General features: G+C 52.5%; 19 non-coding genes across 19 annotated transcripts; all 19 read left to right on the top strand.

Annotated features, from left to right (window-relative positions):
* Window positions 1–574: 574 nt before the first annotated feature.
* Window positions 575–765, top strand: LOC146817095 (U2 spliceosomal RNA). Its single transcript, XR_014964760.1, has one exon. It is a non-coding gene; the product is annotated as a U2 spliceosomal RNA (small nuclear RNA).
* Window positions 766–1,755: 990 nt separating this feature from the next.
* Window positions 1,756–1,946, top strand: LOC146817094 (U2 spliceosomal RNA). Its single transcript, XR_014964759.1, has one exon. It is a non-coding gene; the product is annotated as a U2 spliceosomal RNA (small nuclear RNA).
* Window positions 1,947–2,946: 1,000 nt separating this feature from the next.
* Window positions 2,947–3,137, top strand: LOC146817093 (U2 spliceosomal RNA). Its single transcript, XR_014964758.1, has one exon. It is a non-coding gene; the product is annotated as a U2 spliceosomal RNA (small nuclear RNA).
* A 990-nt stretch (window positions 3,138–4,127) lies between these two features.
* LOC146817092 (U2 spliceosomal RNA) lies at window positions 4,128–4,318 on the top strand. The gene has a single exon (XR_014964756.1). It is a non-coding gene; the product is annotated as a U2 spliceosomal RNA (small nuclear RNA).
* Window positions 4,319–5,308: 990 nt separating this feature from the next.
* Window positions 5,309–5,499, top strand: LOC146817091 (U2 spliceosomal RNA). The gene has a single exon (XR_014964755.1). It is a non-coding gene; the product is annotated as a U2 spliceosomal RNA (small nuclear RNA).
* Window positions 5,500–6,489: 990 nt separating this feature from the next.
* Window positions 6,490–6,680, top strand: LOC146817090 (U2 spliceosomal RNA). The gene has a single exon (XR_014964754.1). It is a non-coding gene; the product is annotated as a U2 spliceosomal RNA (small nuclear RNA).
* Window positions 6,681–7,680: 1,000 nt separating this feature from the next.
* LOC146817089 (U2 spliceosomal RNA) lies at window positions 7,681–7,872 on the top strand. The gene has a single exon (XR_014964909.1). It is a non-coding gene; the product is annotated as a U2 spliceosomal RNA (small nuclear RNA).
* A 994-nt stretch (window positions 7,873–8,866) lies between these two features.
* Window positions 8,867–9,057, top strand: LOC146817088 (U2 spliceosomal RNA). The gene has a single exon (XR_014964753.1). It is a non-coding gene; the product is annotated as a U2 spliceosomal RNA (small nuclear RNA).
* A 990-nt stretch (window positions 9,058–10,047) lies between these two features.
* Window positions 10,048–10,238, top strand: LOC146817087 (U2 spliceosomal RNA). Its single transcript, XR_014964752.1, has one exon. It is a non-coding gene; the product is annotated as a U2 spliceosomal RNA (small nuclear RNA).
* A 1,000-nt stretch (window positions 10,239–11,238) lies between these two features.
* Window positions 11,239–11,430, top strand: LOC146817086 (U2 spliceosomal RNA). The gene has a single exon (XR_014964908.1). It is a non-coding gene; the product is annotated as a U2 spliceosomal RNA (small nuclear RNA).
* A 990-nt stretch (window positions 11,431–12,420) lies between these two features.
* Window positions 12,421–12,611, top strand: LOC146817085 (U2 spliceosomal RNA). The gene has a single exon (XR_014964750.1). It is a non-coding gene; the product is annotated as a U2 spliceosomal RNA (small nuclear RNA).
* A 990-nt stretch (window positions 12,612–13,601) lies between these two features.
* Window positions 13,602–13,792, top strand: LOC146817084 (U2 spliceosomal RNA). The gene has a single exon (XR_014964749.1). It is a non-coding gene; the product is annotated as a U2 spliceosomal RNA (small nuclear RNA).
* A 1,000-nt stretch (window positions 13,793–14,792) lies between these two features.
* Window positions 14,793–14,984, top strand: LOC146817083 (U2 spliceosomal RNA). Its single transcript, XR_014964907.1, has one exon. It is a non-coding gene; the product is annotated as a U2 spliceosomal RNA (small nuclear RNA).
* Window positions 14,985–15,978: 994 nt separating this feature from the next.
* Window positions 15,979–16,169, top strand: LOC146817082 (U2 spliceosomal RNA). Its single transcript, XR_014964748.1, has one exon. It is a non-coding gene; the product is annotated as a U2 spliceosomal RNA (small nuclear RNA).
* Window positions 16,170–17,159: 990 nt separating this feature from the next.
* Window positions 17,160–17,350, top strand: LOC146817081 (U2 spliceosomal RNA). The gene has a single exon (XR_014964747.1). It is a non-coding gene; the product is annotated as a U2 spliceosomal RNA (small nuclear RNA).
* A 1,000-nt stretch (window positions 17,351–18,350) lies between these two features.
* On the top strand, window positions 18,351–18,542 carry LOC146817080 (U2 spliceosomal RNA). Its single transcript, XR_014964906.1, has one exon. It is a non-coding gene; the product is annotated as a U2 spliceosomal RNA (small nuclear RNA).
* A 994-nt stretch (window positions 18,543–19,536) lies between these two features.
* Window positions 19,537–19,727, top strand: LOC146817079 (U2 spliceosomal RNA). Its single transcript, XR_014964746.1, has one exon. It is a non-coding gene; the product is annotated as a U2 spliceosomal RNA (small nuclear RNA).
* A 990-nt stretch (window positions 19,728–20,717) lies between these two features.
* Window positions 20,718–20,908, top strand: LOC146817078 (U2 spliceosomal RNA). The gene has a single exon (XR_014964744.1). It is a non-coding gene; the product is annotated as a U2 spliceosomal RNA (small nuclear RNA).
* Window positions 20,909–21,898: 990 nt separating this feature from the next.
* On the top strand, window positions 21,899–22,090 carry LOC146817077 (U2 spliceosomal RNA). The gene has a single exon (XR_014964905.1). It is a non-coding gene; the product is annotated as a U2 spliceosomal RNA (small nuclear RNA).
* The last annotated feature ends 287 nt before the right edge of the window (window positions 22,091–22,377 follow it).

Genomic DNA, 22,377 nt, shown 5'->3' with positions numbered 1-22,377 from the left:
GGGAGGGAGGGAGGGAGGGAGGGAGGGAGGGAGGGAGGCAGAGAAGTGGACACTGCCCTTGGCTTCTCTGAGCAATGAAGGAAAATACAGAGTACTTTTCCTTCTTTGCCCGCCCCGCCCGTCCCCGAACGGCCACGAACGGCCAAGCCTTATCTATAGGCCTTTGGCTACAGGGGAGCAGTGTCCCGGGTAGGCGAGGGCGAGGCGCCGGCCACTTCCTGTCGGGGAGCTGTCCAGGGCATCCTGGCCTGATTCCCAGCATCCCCCGGCTGCCAGGCTTTCCGGCCAGCCGGCTAGAAGCAGAGGACAGGAAGGGGCGGGGCATGCAAATGCTAGAAAGAGGACAACGTGGGTATGCTAAGTGACGCCTAACGAGGCGAGAGCCGTGGAGGACTCTGGGAGCCGGGAGAAGGCCCGAGGCCAGGACCTCCTTTCTATGGGCACATGCTGAGCTCCCACTAGGAGTCAGAAAAAGAGGCGAAAGGGCCTCAAGCGACGGTGCGAGGGAAGACCCCGGTCCGGGTCAGCCAGGGAGATTGCTCCGGGAGGTGCGAATTCTGGCACCATTCTGGTTATCGCTTCTCGGCCTTTTGGCTAAGATCAAGTGTAGTATCTGTTCTTATCAGTTTAATATCTGATACGTCCTCTATCTGGGGACCATATATTAAATTGATTTTTGGAACAGGGAGATGGAATAGGAGCTTGCTCTGTCCACTCCACGCATCAACCTGGTATTGCAGTACCTCCAGGAATGGTGCACTTCCCCACCCGGGGAAAACAATGCTGTTGAAAGATAGATGAGAAAACGAAAGTAGCGCTTCACTACGAAACCCTGTAAAGTGGCGCTACTGTGTTTGCGCGCGAATAAAACCACCCTGGTCACCGCGTCTTGCTTTATTTATGTATTTATGTCATTGATGTGCCGCAAACGCGCTTTATTTATTTATTTATATATTTTTCACGTTTTCTGGAACTTTTTTTTATTTCTATTTCCTTCTCCATCCAGACGCTGCACTTTGGAAGAGAAAAATGTCAGAAGGAGACTGCTTTTCCAGCATCGGAGTTTCCTTCGTTTTTGGATCCATTTCACTGGGGAACGAATTGAGGAACTTTTACAGCAAGTCAGTAGGATCGAGGTAGAGACGGAAAGAGATGAGGAAAGAGAGGGAGGGAGGGAGAGAGAGAGGGAGGGAGGGAGGGAGGGAGGGAGGGAGGGAGGCAGAGAAGTGGACACTGCCCTTGGCTTCTCTGAGCAATGAAGGAAAATACAGAGTCCTTTTCCTTCTTTGCCCGCCCCGCCCGTCCCCGAACGGCCACGAACGGCCAAGCCTTATCTATAGGCCTTTGGCTACAGGGGAGCAGTGTCCCGGGTAGGCGAGGGCGAGGCGCCGGCCACTTCCTGTCGGGGAGCTGTCCAGGGCATCCTGGCCTGATTCCCAGCATCCCCCGGCTGCCAGGCTTTCCGGCCAGCCGGCTAGAAGCAGAGGACAGGAAGGGGCGGGGCATGCAAATGCTAGAAAGAGGACAACGTGGGTATGCTAAGTGACGCCTAACGAGGCGAGAGCCGTGGAGGACTCTGGGAGCCGGGAGAAGGCCCGAGGCCAGGACCTCCTTTCTATGGGCACATGCTGAGCTCCCACTAGGAGTCAGAAAAAGAGGCGAAAGGGCCTCAAGCGACGGTGCGAGGGAAGACCCCGGTCCGGGTCAGCCAGGGAGATTGCTCCGGGAGGTGCGAATTCTGGCACCATTCTGGTTATCGCTTCTCGGCCTTTTGGCTAAGATCAAGTGTAGTATCTGTTCTTATCAGTTTAATATCTGATACGTCCTCTATCTGGGGACCATATATTAAATTGATTTTTGGAACAGGGAGATGGAATAGGAGCTTGCTCTGTCCACTCCACGCATCAACCTGGTATTGCAGTACCTCCAGGAATGGTGCACTTCCCCACCCGGGGAAAACAATGCTGTTGAAAGATAGATGAGAAAACGAAAGTAGCGCTTCACTACGAAACCCTGTAAAGTGGCGCTACTGTGTTTGCGCGCGAATAAAACCACCCTGGTCACCGCGTCTTGCTTTATTTATGTATTTATGTCATTGATGTGCCGCAAACGCGCTTTATTTATTTATTTATATATTTTTCACGTTTTCTGGAACTTTTTTTTATTTCTATTTCCTTCTCCATCCAGACGCTGCACTTTGGAAGAGAAAAATGTCAGAAGGAGACTGCTTTTCCAGCATCGGAGTTTCCTTCGTTTTTGGATCCATTTCACTGGGGAACGAATTGAGGAAGTTTTACAGCAAGTCAGTAGGATCGAGGTAGAGACGGAAAGAGATGAGGAAAGAGAGGGAGGGAGGGAGAGAGAGAGAGAGAGAGAGAGAGGGAGGGAGGGAGGGAGGGAGGGAGGGAGGCAGAGAAGTGGACACTGCCCTTGGCTTCTCTGAGCAATGAAGGAAAATACAGAGTCCTTTTCCTTCTTTGCCCGCCCCGCCCGTCCCCGAACGGCCACGAACGGCCAAGCCTTATCTATAGGCCTTTGGCTACAGGGGAGCAGTGTCCCGGGTAGGCGAGGGCGAGGCGCCGGCCACTTCCTGTCGGGGAGCTGTCCAGGGCATCCTGGCCTGATTCCCAGCATCCCCCGGCTGCCAGGCTTTCCGGCCAGCCGGCTAGAAGCAGAGGACAGGAAGGGGCGGGGCATGCAAATGCTAGAAAGAGGACAACGTGGGTATGCTAAGTGACGCCTAACGAGGCGAGAGCCGTGGAGGACTCTGGGAGCCGGGAGAAGGCCCGAGGCCAGGACCTCCTTTCTATGGGCACATGCTGAGCTCCCACTAGGAGTCAGAAAAAGAGGCGAAAGGGCCTCAAGCGACGGTGCGAGGGAAGACCCCGGTCCGGGTCAGCCAGGGAGATTGCTCCGGGAGGTGCGAATTCTGGCACCATTCTGGTTATCGCTTCTCGGCCTTTTGGCTAAGATCAAGTGTAGTATCTGTTCTTATCAGTTTAATATCTGATACGTCCTCTATCTGGGGACCATATATTAAATTGATTTTTGGAACAGGGAGATGGAATAGGAGCTTGCTCTGTCCACTCCACGCATCAACCTGGTATTGCAGTACCTCCAGGAATGGTGCACTTCCCCACCCGGGGAAAACAATGCTGTTGAAAGATAGATGAGAAAACGAAAGTAGCGCTTCACTACGAAACCCTGTAAAGTGGCGCTACTGTGTTTGCGCGCGAATAAAACCACCCTGGTCACCGCGTCTTGCTTTATTTATGTATTTATGTCATTGATGTGCCGCAAACGCGCTTTATTTATTTATTTATATATTTTTCACGTTTTCTGGAACTTTTTTTTATTTCTATTTCCTTCTCCATCCAGACGCTGCACTTTGGAAGAGAAAAATGTCAGAAGGAGACTGCTTTTCCAGCATCGGAGTTTCCTTCGTTTTTGGATCCATTTCACTGGGGAACGAATTGAGGAACTTTTACAGCAAGTCAGTAGGATCGAGGTAGAGACGGAAAGAGATGAGGAAAGAGAGGGAGGGAGGGAGAGAGAGAGGGAGGGAGGGAGGGAGGGAGGGAGGGAGGGAGGCAGAGAAGTGGACACTGCCCTTGGCTTCTCTGAGCAATGAAGGAAAATACAGAGTCCTTTTCCTTCTTTGCCCGCCCCGCCCGTCCCCGAACGGCCACGAACGGCCAAGCCTTATCTATAGGCCTTTGGCTACAGGGGAGCAGTGTCCCGGGTAGGCGAGGGCGAGGCGCCGGCCACTTCCTGTCGGGGAGCTGTCCAGGGCATCCTGGCCTGATTCCCAGCATCCCCCGGCTGCCAGGCTTTCCGGCCAGCCGGCTAGAAGCAGAGGACAGGAAGGGGCGGGGCATGCAAATGCTAGAAAGAGGACAACGTGGGTATGCTAAGTGACGCCTAACGAGGCGAGAGCCGTGGAGGACTCTGGGAGCCGGGAGAAGGCCCGAGGCCAGGACCTCCTTTCTATGGGCACATGCTGAGCTCCCACTAGGAGTCAGAAAAAGAGGCGAAAGGGCCTCAAGCGACGGTGCGAGGGAAGACCCCGGTCCGGGTCAGCCAGGGAGATTGCTCCGGGAGGTGCGAATTCTGGCACCATTCTGGTTATCGCTTCTCGGCCTTTTGGCTAAGATCAAGTGTAGTATCTGTTCTTATCAGTTTAATATCTGATACGTCCTCTATCTGGGGACCATATATTAAATTGATTTTTGGAACAGGGAGATGGAATAGGAGCTTGCTCTGTCCACTCCACGCATCAACCTGGTATTGCAGTACCTCCAGGAATGGTGCACTTCCCCACCCGGGGAAAACAATGCTGTTGAAAGATAGATGAGAAAACGAAAGTAGCGCTTCACTACGAAACCCTGTAAAGTGGCGCTACTGTGTTTGCGCGCGAATAAAACCACCCTGGTCACCGCGTCTTGCTTTATTTATGTATTTATGTCATTGATGTGCCGCAAACGCGCTTTATTTATTTATTTATATATTTTTCACGTTTTCTGGAACTTTTTTTTATTTCTATTTCCTTCTCCATCCAGACGCTGCACTTTGGAAGAGAAAAATGTCAGAAGGAGACTGCTTTTCCAGCATCGGAGTTTCCTTCGTTTTTGGATCCATTTCACTGGGGAACGAATTGAGGAACTTTTACAGCAAGTCAGTAGGATCGAGGTAGAGACGGAAAGAGATGAGGAAAGAGAGGGAGGGAGGGAGAGAGAGAGGGAGGGAGGGAGGGAGGGAGGGAGGGAGGGAGGGAGAGAAGTGGACACTGCCCTTGGCTTCTCTGAGCAATGAAGGAAAATACAGAGTCCTTTTCCTTCTTTGCCCGCCCCGCCCGTCCCCGAACGGCCACGAACGGCCAAGCCTTATCTATAGGCCTTTGGCTACAGGGGAGCAGTGTCCCGGGTAGGCGAGGGCGAGGCGCCGGCCACTTCCTGTCGGGGAGCTGTCCAGGGCATCCTGGCCTGATTCCCAGCATCCCCCGGCTGCCAGGCTTTCCGGCCAGCCGGCTAGAAGCAGAGGACAGGAAGGGGCGGGGCATGCAAATGCTAGAAAGAGGACAACGTGGGTATGCTAAGTGACGCCTAACGAGGCGAGAGCCGTGGAGGACTCTGGGAGCCGGGAGAAGGCCCGAGGCCAGGACCTCCTTTCTATGGGCACATGCTGAGCTCCCACTAGGAGTCAGAAAAAGAGGCGAAAGGGCCTCAAGCGACGGTGCGAGGGAAGACCCCGGTCCGGGTCAGCCAGGGAGATTGCTCCGGGAGGTGCGAATTCTGGCACCATTCTGGTTATCGCTTCTCGGCCTTTTGGCTAAGATCAAGTGTAGTATCTGTTCTTATCAGTTTAATATCTGATACGTCCTCTATCTGGGGACCATATATTAAATTGATTTTTGGAACAGGGAGATGGAATAGGAGCTTGCTCTGTCCACTCCACGCATCAACCTGGTATTGCAGTACCTCCAGGAATGGTGCACTTCCCCACCCGGGGAAAACAATGCTGTTGAAAGATAGATGAGAAAACGAAAGTAGCGCTTCACTACGAAACCCTGTAAAGTGGCGCTACTGTGTTTGCGCGCGAATAAAACCACCCTGGTCACCGCGTCTTGCTTTATTTATGTATTTATGTCATTGATGTGCCGCAAACGCGCTTTATTTATTTATTTATATATTTTTCACGTTTTCTGGAACTTTTTTTTATTTCTATTTCCTTCTCCATCCAGACGCTGCACTTTGGAAGAGAAAAATGTCAGAAGGAGACTGCTTTTCCAGCATCGGAGTTTCCTTCGTTTTTGGATCCATTTCACTGGGGAACGAATTGAGGAACTTTTACAGCAAGTCAGTAGGATCGAGGTAGAGACGGAAAGAGATGAGGAAAGAGAGGGAGGGAGGGAGAGAGAGAGGGAGGGAGGGAGGGAGGGAGGGAGGGAGGGAGGCAGAGAAGTGGACACTGCCCTTGGCTTCTCTGAGCAATGAAGGAAAATACAGAGTCCTTTTCCTTCTTTGCCCGCCCCGCCCGTCCCCGAACGGCCACGAACGGCCAAGCCTTATCTATAGGCCTTTGGCTACAGGGGAGCAGTGTCCCGGGTAGGCGAGGGCGAGGCGCCGGCCACTTCCTGTCGGGGAGCTGTCCAGGGCATCCTGGCCTGATTCCCAGCATCCCCCGGCTGCCAGGCTTTCCGGCCAGCCGGCTAGAAGCAGAGGACAGGAAGGGGCGGGGCATGCAAATGCTAGAAAGAGGACAACGTGGGTATGCTAAGTGACGCCTAACGAGGCGAGAGCCGTGGAGGACTCTGGGAGCCGGGAGAAGGCCCGAGGCCAGGACCTCCTTTCTATGGGCACATGCTGAGCTCCCACTAGGAGTCAGAAAAAGAGGCGAAAGGGCCTCAAGCGACGGTGCGAGGGAAGACCCCGGTCCGGGTCAGCCAGGGAGATTGCTCCGGGAGGTGCGAATTCTGGCACCATTCTGGTTATCGCTTCTCGGCCTTTTGGCTAAGATCAAGTGTAGTATCTGTTCTTATCAGTTTAATATCTGATACGTCCTCTATCTGGGGACCATATATTAAATTGATTTTTGGAACAGGGAGATGGAATAGGAGCTTGCTCTGTCCACTCCACGCATCAACCTGGTATTGCAGTACCTCCAGGAATGGTGCACTTCCCCACCCGGGGAAAACAATGCTGTTGAAAGATAGATGAGAAAACGAAAGTAGCGCTTCACTACGAAACCCTGTAAAGTGGCGCTACTGTGTTTGCGCGCGAATAAAACCACCCTGGTCACCGCGTCTTGCTTTATTTATGTATTTATGTCATTGATGTGCCGCAAACGCGCTTTATTTATTTATTTATATATTTTTCACGTTTTCTGGAACTTTTTTTTATTTCTATTTCCTTCTCCATCCAGACGCTGCACTTTGGAAGAGAAAAATGTCAGAAGGAGACTGCTTTTCCAGCATCGGAGTTTCCTTCGTTTTTGGATCCATTTCACTGGGGAACGAATTGAGGAAGTTTTACAGCAAGTCAGTAGGATCGAGGTAGAGACGGAAAGAGATGAGGAAAGAGAGGGAGGGAGGGAGAGAGAGAGAGAGAGAGAGAGAGGGAGGGAGGGAGGGAGGGAGGGAGGGAGGCAGAGAAGTGGACACTGCCCTTGGCTTCTCTGAGCAATGAAGGAAAATACAGAGTCCTTTTCCTTCTTTGCCCGCCCCGCCCGTCCCCGAACGGCCACGAACGGCCAAGCCTTATCTATAGGCCTTTGGCTACAGGGGAGCAGTGTCCCGGGTAGGCGAGGGCGAGGCGCCGGCCACTTCCTGTCGGGGAGCTGTCCAGGGCATCCTGGCCTGATTCCCAGCATCCCCCGGCTGCCAGGCTTTCCGGCCAGCCGGCTAGAAGCAGAGGACAGGAAGGGGCGGGGCATGCAAATGCTAGAAAGAGGACAACGTGGGTATGCTAAGTGACGCCTAACGAGGCGAGAGCCGTGGAGGACTCTGGGAGCCGGGAGAAGGCCCGAGGCCAGGACCTCCTTTCTATGGGCACATGCTGAGCTCCCACTAGGAGTCAGAAAAAGAGGCGAAAGGGCCTCAAGCGACGGTGCGAGGGAAGACCCCGGTCCGGGTCAGCCAGGGAGATTGCTCCGGGAGGTGCGAATTCTGGCACCATTCTGGTTATCGCTTCTCGGCCTTTTGGCTAAGATCAAGTGTAGTATCTGTTCTTATCAGTTTAATATCTTGATACGTCCTCTATCTGGGGACCATATATTAAATTGATTTTTGGAACAGGGAGATGGAATAGGAGCTTGCTCTGTCCACTCCACGCATCAACCTGGTATTGCAGTACCTCCAGGAATGGTGCACTTCCCCACCCGGGGAAAACAATGCTGTTGAAAGATAGATGAGAAAACGAAAGTAGCGCTTCACTACGAAACCCTGTAAAGTGGCGCTACTGTGTTTGCGCGCGAATAAAACCACCCTGGTCACCGCGTCTTGCTTTATTTATGTATTTATGTCATTGATGTGCCGCAAACGCGCTTTATTTATTTATTTATATATTTTTCACGTTTTCTGGAACTTTTTTTTATTTCTATTTCCTTCTCCATCCAGACGCTGCACTTTGGAAGAGAAAAATGTCAGAAGGAGACTGCTTTTCCAGCATCGGAGTTTCCTTCGTTTTTGGATCCATTTCACTGGGGAACGAATTGAGGAACTTTTACAGCAAGTCAGTAGGATCGAGGTAGAGACGGAAAGAGATGAGGAAAGAGAGGGACGGAGGGAGAGAGAGAGGGAGGGAGGGAGGGAGGGAGGGAGGGAGGGAGGGAGGCAGAGAAGTGGACACTGCCCTTGGCTTCTCTGAGCAATGAAGGAAAATACAGAGTCCTTTTCCTTCTTTGCCCGCCCCGCCCGTCCCCGAACGGCCACGAACGGCCAAGCCTTATCTATAGGCCTTTGGCTACAGGGGAGCAGTGTCCCGGGTAGGCGAGGGCGAGGCGCCGGCCACTTCCTGTCGGGGAGCTGTCCAGGGCATCCTGGCCTGATTCCCAGCATCCCCCGGCTGCCAGGCTTTCCGGCCAGCCGGCTAGAAGCAGAGGACAGGAAGGGGCGGGGCATGCAAATGCTAGAAAGAGGACAACGTGGGTATGCTAAGTGACGCCTAACGAGGCGAGAGCCGTGGAGGACTCTGGGAGCCGGGAGAAGGCCCGAGGCCAGGACCTCCTTTCTATGGGCACATGCTGAGCTCCCACTAGGAGTCAGAAAAAGAGGCGAAAGGGCCTCAAGCGACGGTGCGAGGGAAGACCCCGGTCCGGGTCAGCCAGGGAGATTGCTCCGGGAGGTGCGAATTCTGGCACCATTCTGGTTATCGCTTCTCGGCCTTTTGGCTAAGATCAAGTGTAGTATCTGTTCTTATCAGTTTAATATCTGATACGTCCTCTATCTGGGGACCATATATTAAATTGATTTTTGGAACAGGGAGATGGAATAGGAGCTTGCTCTGTCCACTCCACGCATCAACCTGGTATTGCAGTACCTCCAGGAATGGTGCACTTCCCCACCCGGGGAAAACAATGCTGTTGAAAGATAGATGAGAAAACGAAAGTAGCGCTTCACTACGAAACCCTGTAAAGTGGCGCTACTGTGTTTGCGCGCGAATAAAACCACCCTGGTCACCGCGTCTTGCTTTATTTATGTATTTATGTCATTGATGTGCCGCAAACGCGCTTTATTTATTTATTTATATATTTTTCACGTTTTCTGGAACTTTTTTTTATTTCTATTTCCTTCTCCATCCAGACGCTGCACTTTGGAAGAGAAAAATGTCAGAAGGAGACTGCTTTTCCAGCATCGGAGTTTCCTTCGTTTTTGGATCCATTTCACTGGGGAACGAATTGAGGAACTTTTACAGCAAGTCAGTAGGATCGAGGTAGAGACGGAAAGAGATGAGGAAAGAGAGGGAGGGAGGGAGAGAGAGAGGGAGGGAGGGAGGGAGGGAGGGAGGGAGGGAGGCAGAGAAGTGGACACTGCCCTTGGCTTCTCTGAGCAATGAAGGAAAATACAGAGTCCTTTTCCTTCTTTGCCCGCCCCGCCCGTCCCCGAACGGCCACGAACGGCCAAGCCTTATCTATAGGCCTTTGGCTACAGGGGAGCAGTGTCCCGGGTAGGCGAGGGCGAGGCGCCGGCCACTTCCTGTCGGGGAGCTGTCCAGGGCATCCTGGCCTGATTCCCAGCATCCCCCGGCTGCCAGGCTTTCCGGCCAGCCGGCTAGAAGCAGAGGACAGGAAGGGGCGGGGCATGCAAATGCTAGAAAGAGGACAACGTGGGTATGCTAAGTGACGCCTAACGAGGCGAGAGCCGTGGAGGACTCTGGGAGCCGGGAGAAGGCCCGAGGCCAGGACCTCCTTTCTATGGGCACATGCTGAGCTCCCACTAGGAGTCAGAAAAAGAGGCGAAAGGGCCTCAAGCGACGGTGCGAGGGAAGACCCCGGTCCGGGTCAGCCAGGGAGATTGCTCCGGGAGGTGCGAATTCTGGCACCATTCTGGTTATCGCTTCTCGGCCTTTTGGCTAAGATCAAGTGTAGTATCTGTTCTTATCAGTTTAATATCTGATACGTCCTCTATCTGGGGACCATATATTAAATTGATTTTTGGAACAGGGAGATGGAATAGGAGCTTGCTCTGTCCACTCCACGCATCAACCTGGTATTGCAGTACCTCCAGGAATGGTGCACTTCCCCACCCGGGGAAAACAATGCTGTTGAAAGATAGATGAGAAAACGAAAGTAGCGCTTCACTACGAAACCCTGTAAAGTGGCGCTACTGTGTTTGCGCGCGAATAAAACCACCCTGGTCACCGCGTCTTGCTTTATTTATGTATTTATGTCATTGATGTGCCGCAAACGCGCTTTATTTATTTATTTATATATTTTTCACGTTTTCTGGAACTTTTTTTTATTTCTATTTCCTTCTCCATCCAGACGCTGCACTTTGGAAGAGAAAAATGTCAGAAGGAGACTGCTTTTCCAGCATCGGAGTTTCCTTCGTTTTTGGATCCATTTCACTGGGGAACGAATTGAGGAAGTTTTACAGCAAGTCAGTAGGATCGAGGTAGAGACGGAAAGAGATGAGGAAAGAGAGGGAGGGAGGGAGAGAGAGAGAGAGAGAGAGAGAGGGAGGGAGGGAGGGAGGGAGGGAGGGAGGCAGAGAAGTGGACACTGCCCTTGGCTTCTCTGAGCAATGAAGGAAAATACAGAGTCCTTTTCCTTCTTTGCCCGCCCCGCCCGTCCCCGAACGGCCACGAACGGCCAAGCCTTATCTATAGGCCTTTGGCTACAGGGGAGCAGTGTCCCGGGTAGGCGAGGGCGAGGCGCCGGCCACTTCCTGTCGGGGAGCTGTCCAGGGCATCCTGGCCTGATTCCCAGCATCCCCCGGCTGCCAGGCTTTCCGGCCAGCCGGCTAGAAGCAGAGGACAGGAAGGGGCGGGGCATGCAAATGCTAGAAAGAGGACAACGTGGGTATGCTAAGTGACGCCTAACGAGGCGAGAGCCGTGGAGGACTCTGGGAGCCGGGAGAAGGCCCGAGGCCAGGACCTCCTTTCTATGGGCACATGCTGAGCTCCCACTAGGAGTCAGAAAAAGAGGCGAAAGGGCCTCAAGCGACGGTGCGAGGGAAGACCCCGGTCCGGGTCAGCCAGGGAGATTGCTCCGGGAGGTGCGAATTCTGGCACCATTCTGGTTATCGCTTCTCGGCCTTTTGGCTAAGATCAAGTGTAGTATCTGTTCTTATCAGTTTAATATCTTGATACGTCCTCTATCTGGGGACCATATATTAAATTGATTTTTGGAACAGGGAGATGGAATAGGAGCTTGCTCTGTCCACTCCACGCATCAACCTGGTATTGCAGTACCTCCAGGAATGGTGCACTTCCCCACCCGGGGAAAACAATGCTGTTGAAAGATAGATGAGAAAACGAAAGTAGCGCTTCACTACGAAACCCTGTAAAGTGGCGCTACTGTGTTTGCGCGCGAATAAAACCACCCTGGTCACCGCGTCTTGCTTTATTTATGTATTTATGTCATTGATGTGCCGCAAACGCGCTTTATTTATTTATTTATATATTTTTCACGTTTTCTGGAACTTTTTTTTATTTCTATTTCCTTCTCCATCCAGACGCTGCACTTTGGAAGAGAAAAATGTCAGAAGGAGACTGCTTTTCCAGCATCGGAGTTTCCTTCGTTTTTGGATCCATTTCACTGGGGAACGAATTGAGGAACTTTTACAGCAAGTCAGTAGGATCGAGGTAGAGACGGAAAGAGATGAGGAAAGAGAGGGACGGAGGGAGAGAGAGAGGGAGGGAGGGAGGGAGGGAGGGAGGGAGGGAGGCAGAGAAGTGGACACTGCCCTTGGCTTCTCTGAGCAATGAAGGAAAATACAGAGTCCTTTTCCTTCTTTGCCCGCCCCGCCCGTCCCCGAACGGCCACGAACGGCCAAGCCTTATCTATAGGCCTTTGGCTACAGGGGAGCAGTGTCCCGGGTAGGCGAGGGCGAGGCGCCGGCCACTTCCTGTCGGGGAGCTGTCCAGGGCATCCTGGCCTGATTCCCAGCATCCCCCGGCTGCCAGGCTTTCCGGCCAGCCGGCTAGAAGCAGAGGACAGGAAGGGGCGGGGCATGCAAATGCTAGAAAGAGGACAACGTGGGTATGCTAAGTGACGCCTAACGAGGCGAGAGCCGTGGAGGACTCTGGGAGCCGGGAGAAGGCCCGAGGCCAGGACCTCCTTTCTATGGGCACATGCTGAGCTCCCACTAGGAGTCAGAAAAAGAGGCGAAAGGGCCTCAAGCGACGGTGCGAGGGAAGACCCCGGTCCGGGTCAGCCAGGGAGATTGCTCCGGGAGGTGCGAATTCTGGCACCATTCTGGTTATCGCTTCTCGGCCTTTTGGCTAAGATCAAGTGTAGTATCTGTTCTTATCAGTTTAATATCTGATACGTCCTCTATCTGGGGACCATATATTAAATTGATTTTTGGAACAGGGAGATGGAATAGGAGCTTGCTCTGTCCACTCCACGCATCAACCTGGTATTGCAGTACCTCCAGGAATGGTGCACTTCCCCACCCGGGGAAAACAATGCTGTTGAAAGATAGATGAGAAAACGAAAGTAGCGCTTCACTACGAAACCCTGTAAAGTGGCGCTACTGTGTTTGCGCGCGAATAAAACCACCCTGGTCACCGCGTCTTGCTTTATTTATGTATTTATGTCATTGATGTGCCGCAAACGCGCTTTATTTATTTATTTATATATTTTTCACGTTTTCTGGAACTTTTTTTTATTTCTATTTCCTTCTCCATCCAGACGCTGCACTTTGGAAGAGAAAAATGTCAGAAGGAGACTGCTTTTCCAGCATCGGAGTTTCCTTCGTTTTTGGATCCATTTCACTGGGGAACGAATTGAGGAACTTTTACAGCAAGTCAGTAGGATCGAGGTAGAGACGGAAAGAGATGAGGAAAGAGAGGGAGGGAGGGAGAGAGAGAGGGAGGGAGGGAGGGAGGGAGGGAGGGAGGGAGGCAGAGAAGTGGACACTGCCCTTGGCTTCTCTGAGCAATGAAGGAAAATACAGAGTCCTTTTCCTTCTTTGCCCGCCCCGCCCGTCCCCGAACGGCCACGAACGGCCAAGCCTTATCTATAGGCCTTTGGCTACAGGGGAGCAGTGTCCCGGGTAGGCGAGGGCGAGGCGCCGGCCACTTCCTGTCGGGGAGCTGTCCAGGGCATCCTGGCCTGATTCCCAGCATCCCCCGGCTGCCAGGCTTTCCGGCCAGCCGGCTAGAAGCAGAGGACAGGAAGGGGCGGGGCATGCAAATGCTAGAAAGAGGACAACGTGGGTATGCTAAGTGACGCCTAACGAGGCGAGAGCCGTGGAGGACTCTGGGAGCCGGGAGAAGGCCCGAGGCCAGGACCTCCTTTCTATGGGCACATGCTGAGCTCCCACTAGGAGTCAGAAAAAGAGGCGAAAGGGCCTCAAGCGACGGTGCGAGGGAAGACCCCGGTCCGGGTCAGCCAGGGAGATTGCTCCGGGAGGTGCGAATTCTGGCACCATTCTGGTTATCGCTTCTCGGCCTTTTGGCTAAGATCAAGTGTAGTATCTGTTCTTATCAGTTTAATATCTGATACGTCCTCTATCTGGGGACCATATATTAAATTGATTTTTGGAACAGGGAGATGGAATAGGAGCTTGCTCTGTCCACTCCACGCATCAACCTGGTATTGCAGTACCTCCAGGAATGGTGCACTTCCCCACCCGGGGAAAACAATGCTGTTGAAAGATAGATGAGAAAACGAAAGTAGCGCTTCACTACGAAACCCTGTAAAGTGGCGCTACTGTGTTTGCGCGCGAATAAAACCACCCTGGTCACCGCGTCTTGCTTTATTTATGTATTTATGTCATTGATGTGCCGCAAACGCGCTTTATTTATTTATTTATATATTTTTCACGTTTTCTGGAACTTTTTTTTATTTCTATTTCCTTCTCCATCCAGACGCTGCACTTTGGAAGAGAAAAATGTCAGAAGGAGACTGCTTTTCCAGCATCGGAGTTTCCTTCGTTTTTGGATCCATTTCACTGGGGAACGAATTGAGGAAGTTTTACAGCAAGTCAGTAGGATCGAGGTAGAGACGGAAAGAGATGAGGAAAGAGAGGGAGGGAGGGAGAGAGAGAGAGAGAGAGAGAGAGGGAGGGAGGGAGGGAGGGAGGGAGGGAGGCAGAGAAGTGGACACTGCCCTTGGCTTCTCTGAGCAATGAAGGAAAATACAGAGTCCTTTTCCTTCTTTGCCCGCCCCGCCCGTCCCCGAACGGCCACGAACGGCCAAGCCTTATCTATAGGCCTTTGGCTACAGGGGAGCAGTGTCCCGGGTAGGCGAGGGCGAGGCGCCGGCCACTTCCTGTCGGGGAGCTGTCCAGGGCATCCTGGCCTGATTCCCAGCATCCCCCGGCTGCCAGGCTTTCCGGCCAGCCGGCTAGAAGCAGAGGACAGGAAGGGGCGGGGCATGCAAATGCTAGAAAGAGGACAACGTGGGTATGCTAAGTGACGCCTAACGAGGCGAGAGCCGTGGAGGACTCTGGGAGCCGGGAGAAGGCCCGAGGCCAGGACCTCCTTTCTATGGGCACATGCTGAGCTCCCACTAGGAGTCAGAAAAAGAGGCGAAAGGGCCTCAAGCGACGGTGCGAGGGAAGACCCCGGTCCGGGTCAGCCAGGGAGATTGCTCCGGGAGGTGCGAATTCTGGCACCATTCTGGTTATCGCTTCTCGGCCTTTTGGCTAAGATCAAGTGTAGTATCTGTTCTTATCAGTTTAATATCTTGATACGTCCTCTATCTGGGGACCATATATTAAATTGATTTTTGGAACAGGGAGATGGAATAGGAGCTTGCTCTGTCCACTCCACGCATCAACCTGGTATTGCAGTACCTCCAGGAATGGTGCACTTCCCCACCCGGGGAAAACAATGCTGTTGAAAGATAGATGAGAAAACGAAAGTAGCGCTTCACTACGAAACCCTGTAAAGTGGCGCTACTGTGTTTGCGCGCGAATAAAACCACCCTGGTCACCGCGTCTTGCTTTATTTATGTATTTATGTCATTGATGTGCCGCAAACGCGCTTTATTTATTTATTTATATATTTTTCACGTTTTCTGGAACTTTTTTTTATTTCTATTTCCTTCTCCATCCAGACGCTGCACTTTGGAAGAGAAAAATGTCAGAAGGAGACTGCTTTTCCAGCATCGGAGTTTCCTTCGTTTTTGGATCCATTTCACTGGGGAACGAATTGAGGAACTTTTACAGCAAGTCAGTAGGATCGAGGTAGAGACGGAAAGAGATGAGGAAAGAGAGGGACGGAGGGAGAGAGAGAGGGAGGGAGGGAGGGAGGGAGGGAGGGAGGGAGGGAGGCAGAGAAGTGGACACTGCCCTTGGCTTCTCTGAGCAATGAAGGAAAATACAGAGTACTTTTCCTTCTTTGCCCGCCCCGCCCGTCCCCGAACGGCCACGAACGGCCAAGCCTTATCTATAGGCCTTTGGCTACAGGGGAGCAGTGTCCCGGGTAGGCGAGGGCGAGGCGCCGGCCACTTCCTGTCGGGGAGCTGTCCAGGGCATCCTGGCCTGATTCCCAGCATCCCCCGGCTGCCAGGCTTTCCGGCCAGCCGGCTAGAAGCAGAGGACAGGAAGGGGCGGGGCATGCAAATGCTAGAAAGAGGACAACGTGGGTATGCTAAGTGACGCCTAACGAGGCGAGAGCCGTGGAGGACTCTGGGAGCCGGGAGAAGGCCCGAGGCCAGGACCTCCTTTCTATGGGCACATGCTGAGCTCCCACTAGGAGTCAGAAAAAGAGGCGAAAGGGCCTCAAGCGACGGTGCGAGGGAAGACCCCGGTCCGGGTCAGCCAGGGAGATTGCTCCGGGAGGTGCGAATTCTGGCACCATTCTGGTTATCGCTTCTCGGCCTTTTGGCTAAGATCAAGTGTAGTATCTGTTCTTATCAGTTTAATATCTGATACGTCCTCTATCTGGGGACCATATATTAAATTGATTTTTGGAACAGGGAGATGGAATAGGAGCTTGCTCTGTCCACTCCACGCATCAACCTGGTATTGCAGTACCTCCAGGAATGGTGCACTTCCCCACCCGGGGAAAACAATGCTGTTGAAAGATAGATGAGAAAACGAAAGTAGCGCTTCACTACGAAACCCTGTAAAGTGGCGCTACTGTGTTTGCGCGCGAATAAAACCACCCTGGTCACCGCGTCTTGCTTTATTTATGTATTTATGTCATTGATGTGCCGCAAACGCGCTTTATTTATTTATTTATATATTTTTCACGTTTTCTGGAACTTTTTTTTATTTCTATTTCCTTCTCCATCCAGACGCTGCACTTTGGAAGAGAAAAATGTCAGAAGGAGACTGCTTTTCCAGCATCGGAGTTTCCTTCGTTTTTGGATCCATTTCACTGGGGAACGAATTGAGGAACTTTTACAGCAAGTCAGTAGGATCGAGGTAGAGACGGAAAGAGATGAGGAAAGAGAGGGAGGGAGGGAGAGAGAGAGGGAGGGAGGGAGGGAGGGAGGGAGGGAGGGAGGCAGAGAAGTGGACACTGCCCTTGGCTTCTCTGAGCAATGAAGGAAAATACAGAGTCCTTTTCCTTCTTTGCCCGCCCCGCCCGTCCCCGAACGGCCACGAACGGCCAAGCCTTATCTATAGGCCTTTGGCTACAGGGGAGCAGTGTCCCGGGTAGGCGAGGGCGAGGCGCCGGCCACTTCCTGTCGGGGAGCTGTCCAGGGCATCCTGGCCTGATTCCCAGCATCCCCCGGCTGCCAGGCTTTCCGGCCAGCCGGCTAGAAGCAGAGGACAGGAAGGGGCGGGGCATGCAAATGCTAGAAAGAGGACAACGTGGGTATGCTAAGTGACGCCTAACGAGGCGAGAGCCGTGGAGGACTCTGGGAGCCGGGAGAAGGCCCGAGGCCAGGACCTCCTTTCTATGGGCACATGCTGAGCTCCCACTAGGAGTCAGAAAAAGAGGCGAAAGGGCCTCAAGCGACGGTGCGAGGGAAGACCCCGGTCCGGGTCAGCCAGGGAGATTGCTCCGGGAGGTGCGAATTCTGGCACCATTCTGGTTATCGCTTCTCGGCCTTTTGGCTAAGATCAAGTGTAGTATCTGTTCTTATCAGTTTAATATCTGATACGTCCTCTATCTGGGGACCATATATTAAATTGATTTTTGGAACAGGGAGATGGAATAGGAGCTTGCTCTGTCCACTCCACGCATCAACCTGGTATTGCAGTACCTCCAGGAATGGTGCACTTCCCCACCCGGGGAAAACAATGCTGTTGAAAGATAGATGAGAAAACGAAAGTAGCGCTTCACTACGAAACCCTGTAAAGTGGCGCTACTGTGTTTGCGCGCGAATAAAACCACCCTGGTCACCGCGTCTTGCTTTATTTATGTATTTATGTCATTGATGTGCCGCAAACGCGCTTTATTTATTTATTTATATATTTTTCACGTTTTCTGGAACTTTTTTTTATTTCTATTTCCTTCTCCATCCAGACGCTGCACTTTGGAAGAGAAAAATGTCAGAAGGAGACTGCTTTTCCAGCATCGGAGTTTCCTTCGTTTTTGGATCCATTTCACTGGGGAACGAATTGAGGAAGTTTTACAGCAAGTCAGTAGGATCGAGGTAGAGACGGAAAGAGATGAGGAAAGAGAGGGAGGGAGGGAGAGAGAGAGAGAGAGAGAGAGAGGGAGGGAGGGAGGGAGGGAGGGAGGGAGGCAGAGAAGTGGACACTGCCCTTGGCTTCTCTGAGCAATGAAGGAAAATACAGAGTCCTTTTCCTTCTTTGCCCGCCCCGCCCGTCCCCGAACGGCCACGAACGGCCAAGCCTTATCTATAGGCCTTTGGCTACAGGGGAGCAGTGTCCCGGGTAGGCGAGGGCGAGGCGCCGGCCACTTCCTGTCGGGGAGCTGTCCAGGGCATCCTGGCCTGATTCCCAGCATCCCCCGGCTGCCAGGCTTTCCGGCCAGCCGGCTAGAAGCAGAGGACAGGAAGGGGCGGGGCATGCAAATGCTAGAAAGAGGACAACGTGGGTATGCTAAGTGACGCCTAACGAGGCGAGAGCCGTGGAGGACTCTGGGAGCCGGGAGAAGGCCCGAGGCCAGGACCTCCTTTCTATGGGCACATGCTGAGCTCCCACTAGGAGTCAGAAAAAGAGGCGAAAGGGCCTCAAGCGACGGTGCGAGGGAAGACCCCGGTCCGGGTCAGCCAGGGAGATTGCTCCGGGAGGTGCGAATTCTGGCACCATTCTGGTTATCGCTTCTCGGCCTTTTGGCTAAGATCAAGTGTAGTATCTGTTCTTATCAGTTTAATATCTTGATACGTCCTCTATCTGGGGACCATATATTAAATTGATTTTTGGAACAGGGAGATGGAATAGGAGCTTGCTCTGTCCACTCCACGCATCAACCTGGTATTGCAGTACCTCCAGGAATGGTGCACTTCCCCACCCGGGGAAAACAATGCTGTTGAAAGATAGATGAGAAAACGAAAGTAGCGCTTCACTACGAAACCCTGTAAAGTGGCGCTACTGTGTTTGCGCGCGAATAAAACCACCCTGGTCACCGCGTCTTGCTTTATTTATGTATTTATGTCATTGATGTGCCGCAAACGCGCTTTATTTATTTATTTATATATTTTTCACGTTTTCTGGAACTTTTTTTTATTTCTATTTCCTTCTCCATCCAGACGCTGCACTTTGGAAGAGAAAAATGTCAGAAGGAGACTGCTTTTCCAGCATCGGAGTTTCCTTCGTTTTTGGATCCATTTCACTGGGGAACGAATTGAGGAACTTTTACAGCAAGTCAGTAGGATCGAGGTAGAGACGGAAAGAGATGAGGAAAGAGAGGGACGGAGGGAGAGAGAGAGGGAGGGAGGGAGGGAGGGAGGGAGGGAGGGAGGGAGGCAGAGAAGTGGACACTGCCCTTGGCTTCTCTGAGCAATGAAGGAAAATACAGAGTACTTTTCCTTCTTTGCCCGCCCCGCCCGTCCCCGAACGGCCACGAACGGCCAAGCCTTATCTATAGGCCTTTGGCTACAGGGGAGCAGTGTCCCGGGTAGGCGAGGGCGAGGCGCCGGCCACTTCCTGTCGGGGAGCTGTCCAGGGCATCCTGGCCTGATTCCCAGCATCCCCCGGCTGCCAGGCTTTCCGGCCAGCCGGCTAGAAGCAGAGGACAGGAAGGGGCGGGGCATGCAAATGCTAGAAAGAGGACAACGTGGGTATGCTAAGTGACGCCTAACGAGGCGAGAGCCGTGGAGGACTCTGGGAGCCGGGAGAAGGCCCGAGGCCAGGACCTCCTTTCTATGGGCACATGCTGAGCTCCCACTAGGAGTCAGAAAAAGAGGCGAAAGGGCCTCAAGCGACGGTGCGAGGGAAGACCCCGGTCCGGGTCAGCCAGGGAGATTGCTCCGGGAGGTGCGAATTCTGGCACCATTCTGGTTATCGCTTCTCGGCCTTTTGGCTAAGATCAAGTGTAGTATCTGTTCTTATCAGTTTAATATCTGATACGTCCTCTATCTGGGGACCATATATTAAATTGATTTTTGGAACAGGGAGATGGAATAGGAGCTTGCTCTGTCCACTCCACGCATCAACCTGGTATTGCAGTACCTCCAGGAATGGTGCACTTCCCCACCCGGGGAAAACAATGCTGTTGAAAGATAGATGAGAAAACGAAAGTAGCGCTTCACTACGAAACCCTGTAAAGTGGCGCTACTGTGTTTGCGCGCGAATAAAACCACCCTGGTCACCGCGTCTTGCTTTATTTATGTATTTATGTCATTGATGTGCCGCAAACGCGCTTTATTTATTTATTTATATATTTTTCACGTTTTCTGGAACTTTTTTTTATTTCTATTTCCTTCTCCATCCAGACGCTGCACTTTGGAAGAGAAAAATGTCAGAAGGAGACTGCTTTTCCAGCATCGGAGTTTCCTTCGTTTTTGGATCCATTTCACTGGGGAACGAATTGAGGAACTTTTACAGCAAGTCAGTAGGATCGAGGTAGAGACGGAAAGAGATGAGGAAAGAGAGGGAGGGAGGGAGAGAGAGAGGGAGGGAGGGAGGGAGGGAGGGAGGGAGGGAGGCAGAGAAGTGGACACTGCCCTTGGCTTCTCTGAGCAATGAAGGAAAATACAGAGTCCTTTTCCTTCTTTGCCCGCCCCGCCCGTCCCCGAACGGCCACGAACGGCCAAGCCTTATCTATAGGCCTTTGGCTACAGGGGAGCAGTGTCCCGGGTAGGCGAGGGCGAGGCGCCGGCCACTTCCTGTCGGGGAGCTGTCCAGGGCATCCTGGCCTGATTCCCAGCATCCCCCGGCTGCCAGGCTTTCCGGCCAGCCGGCTAGAAGCAGAGGACAGGAAGGGGCGGGGCATGCAAATGCTAGAAAGAGGACAACGTGGGTATGCTAAGTGACGCCTAACGAGGCGAGAGCCGTGGAGGACTCTGGGAGCCGGGAGAAGGCCCGAGGCCAGGACCTCCTTTCTATGGGCACATGCTGAGCTCCCACTAGGAGTCAGAAAAAGAGGCGAAAGGGCCTCAAGCGACGGTGCGAGGGAAGACCCCGGTCCGGGTCAGCCAGGGAGATTGCTCCGGGAGGTGCGAATTCTGGCACCATTCTGGTTATCGCTTCTCGGCCTTTTGGCTAAGATCAAGTGTAGTATCTGTTCTTATCAGTTTAATATCTGATACGTCCTCTATCTGGGGACCATATATTAAATTGATTTTTGGAACAGGGAGATGGAATAGGAGCTTGCTCTGTCCACTCCACGCATCAACCTGGTATTGCAGTACCTCCAGGAATGGTGCACTTCCCCACCCGGGGAAAACAATGCTGTTGAAAGATAGATGAGAAAACGAAAGTAGCGCTTCACTACGAAACCCTGTAAAGTGGCGCTACTGTGTTTGCGCGCGAATAAAACCACCCTGGTCACCGCGTCTTGCTTTATTTATGTATTTATGTCATTGATGTGCCGCAAACGCGCTTTATTTATTTATTTATATATTTTTCACGTTTTCTGGAACTTTTTTTTATTTCTATTTCCTTCTCCATCCAGACGCTGCACTTTGGAAGAGAAAAATGTCAGAAGGAGACTGCTTTTCCAGCATCGGAGTTTCCTTCGTTTTTGGATCCATTTCACTGGGGAACGAATTGAGGAACTTTTACAGCAAGTCAGTAGGATCGAGGTAGAGACGGAAAGAGATGAGGAAAGAGAGGGAGGGAGGGAGAGAGAGAGGGAGGGAGGGAGGGAGGGAGGGAGGGAGGGAGGCAGAGAAGTGGACACTGCCCTTGGCTTCTCTGAGCAATGAAGGAAAATACAGAGTCCTTTTCCTTCTTTGCCCGCCCCGCCCGTCCCCGAACGGCCACGAACGGCCAAGCCTTATCTATAGGCCTTTGGCTACAGGGGAGCAGTGTCCCGGGTAGGCGAGGGCGAGGCGCCGGCCACTTCCTGTCGGGGAGCTGTCCAGGGCATCCTGGCCTGATTCCCAGCATCCCCCGGCTGCCAGGCTTTCCGGCCAGCCGGCTAGAAGCAGAGGACAGGAAGGGGCGGGGCATGCAAATGCTAGAAAGAGGACAACGTGGGTATGCTAAGTGACGCCTAACGAGGCGAGAGCCGTGGAGGACTCTGGGAGCCGGGAGAAGGCCCGAGGCCAGGACCTCCTTTCTATGGGCACATGCTGAGCTCCCACTAGGAGTCAGAAAAAGAGGCGAAAGGGCCTCAAGCGACGGTGCGAGGGAAGACCCCGGTCCGGGTCAGCCAGGGAGATTGCTCCGGGAGGTGCGAATTCTGGCACCATTCTGGTTATCGCTTCTCGGCCTTTTGGCTAAGATCAAGTGTAGTATCTGTTCTTATCAGTTTAATATCTTGATACGTCCTCTATCTGGGGACCATATATTAAATTGATTTTTGGAACAGGGAGATGGAATAGGAGCTTGCTCTGTCCACTCCACGCATCAACCTGGTATTGCAGTACCTCCAGGAATGGTGCACTTCCCCACCCGGGGAAAACAATGCTGTTGAAAGATAGATGAGAAAACGAAAGTAGCGCTTCACTACGAAACCCTGTAAAGTGGCGCTACTGTGTTTGCGCGCGAATAAAACCACCCTGGTCACCGCGTCTTGCTTTATTTATGTATTTATGTCATTGATGTGCCGCAAACGCGCTTTATTTATTTATTTATATATTTTTCACGTTTTCTGGAACTTTTTTTTATTTCTATTTCCTTCTCCATCCAGACGCTGCACTTTGGAAGAGAAAAATGTCAGAAGGAGACTGCTTTTC

This window comes from Triturus cristatus, chromosome 6 (genome assembly GCF_964204655.1).
Source record: "Triturus cristatus chromosome 6, aTriCri1.1, whole genome shotgun sequence".
Classification (NCBI taxonomy): domain Eukaryota; kingdom Metazoa; phylum Chordata; class Amphibia; order Caudata; family Salamandridae; genus Triturus; species Triturus cristatus.
Note: the sequence above shows the minus strand (reverse complement) of the source record. Positions and strands in the feature narration are given on the sequence as shown.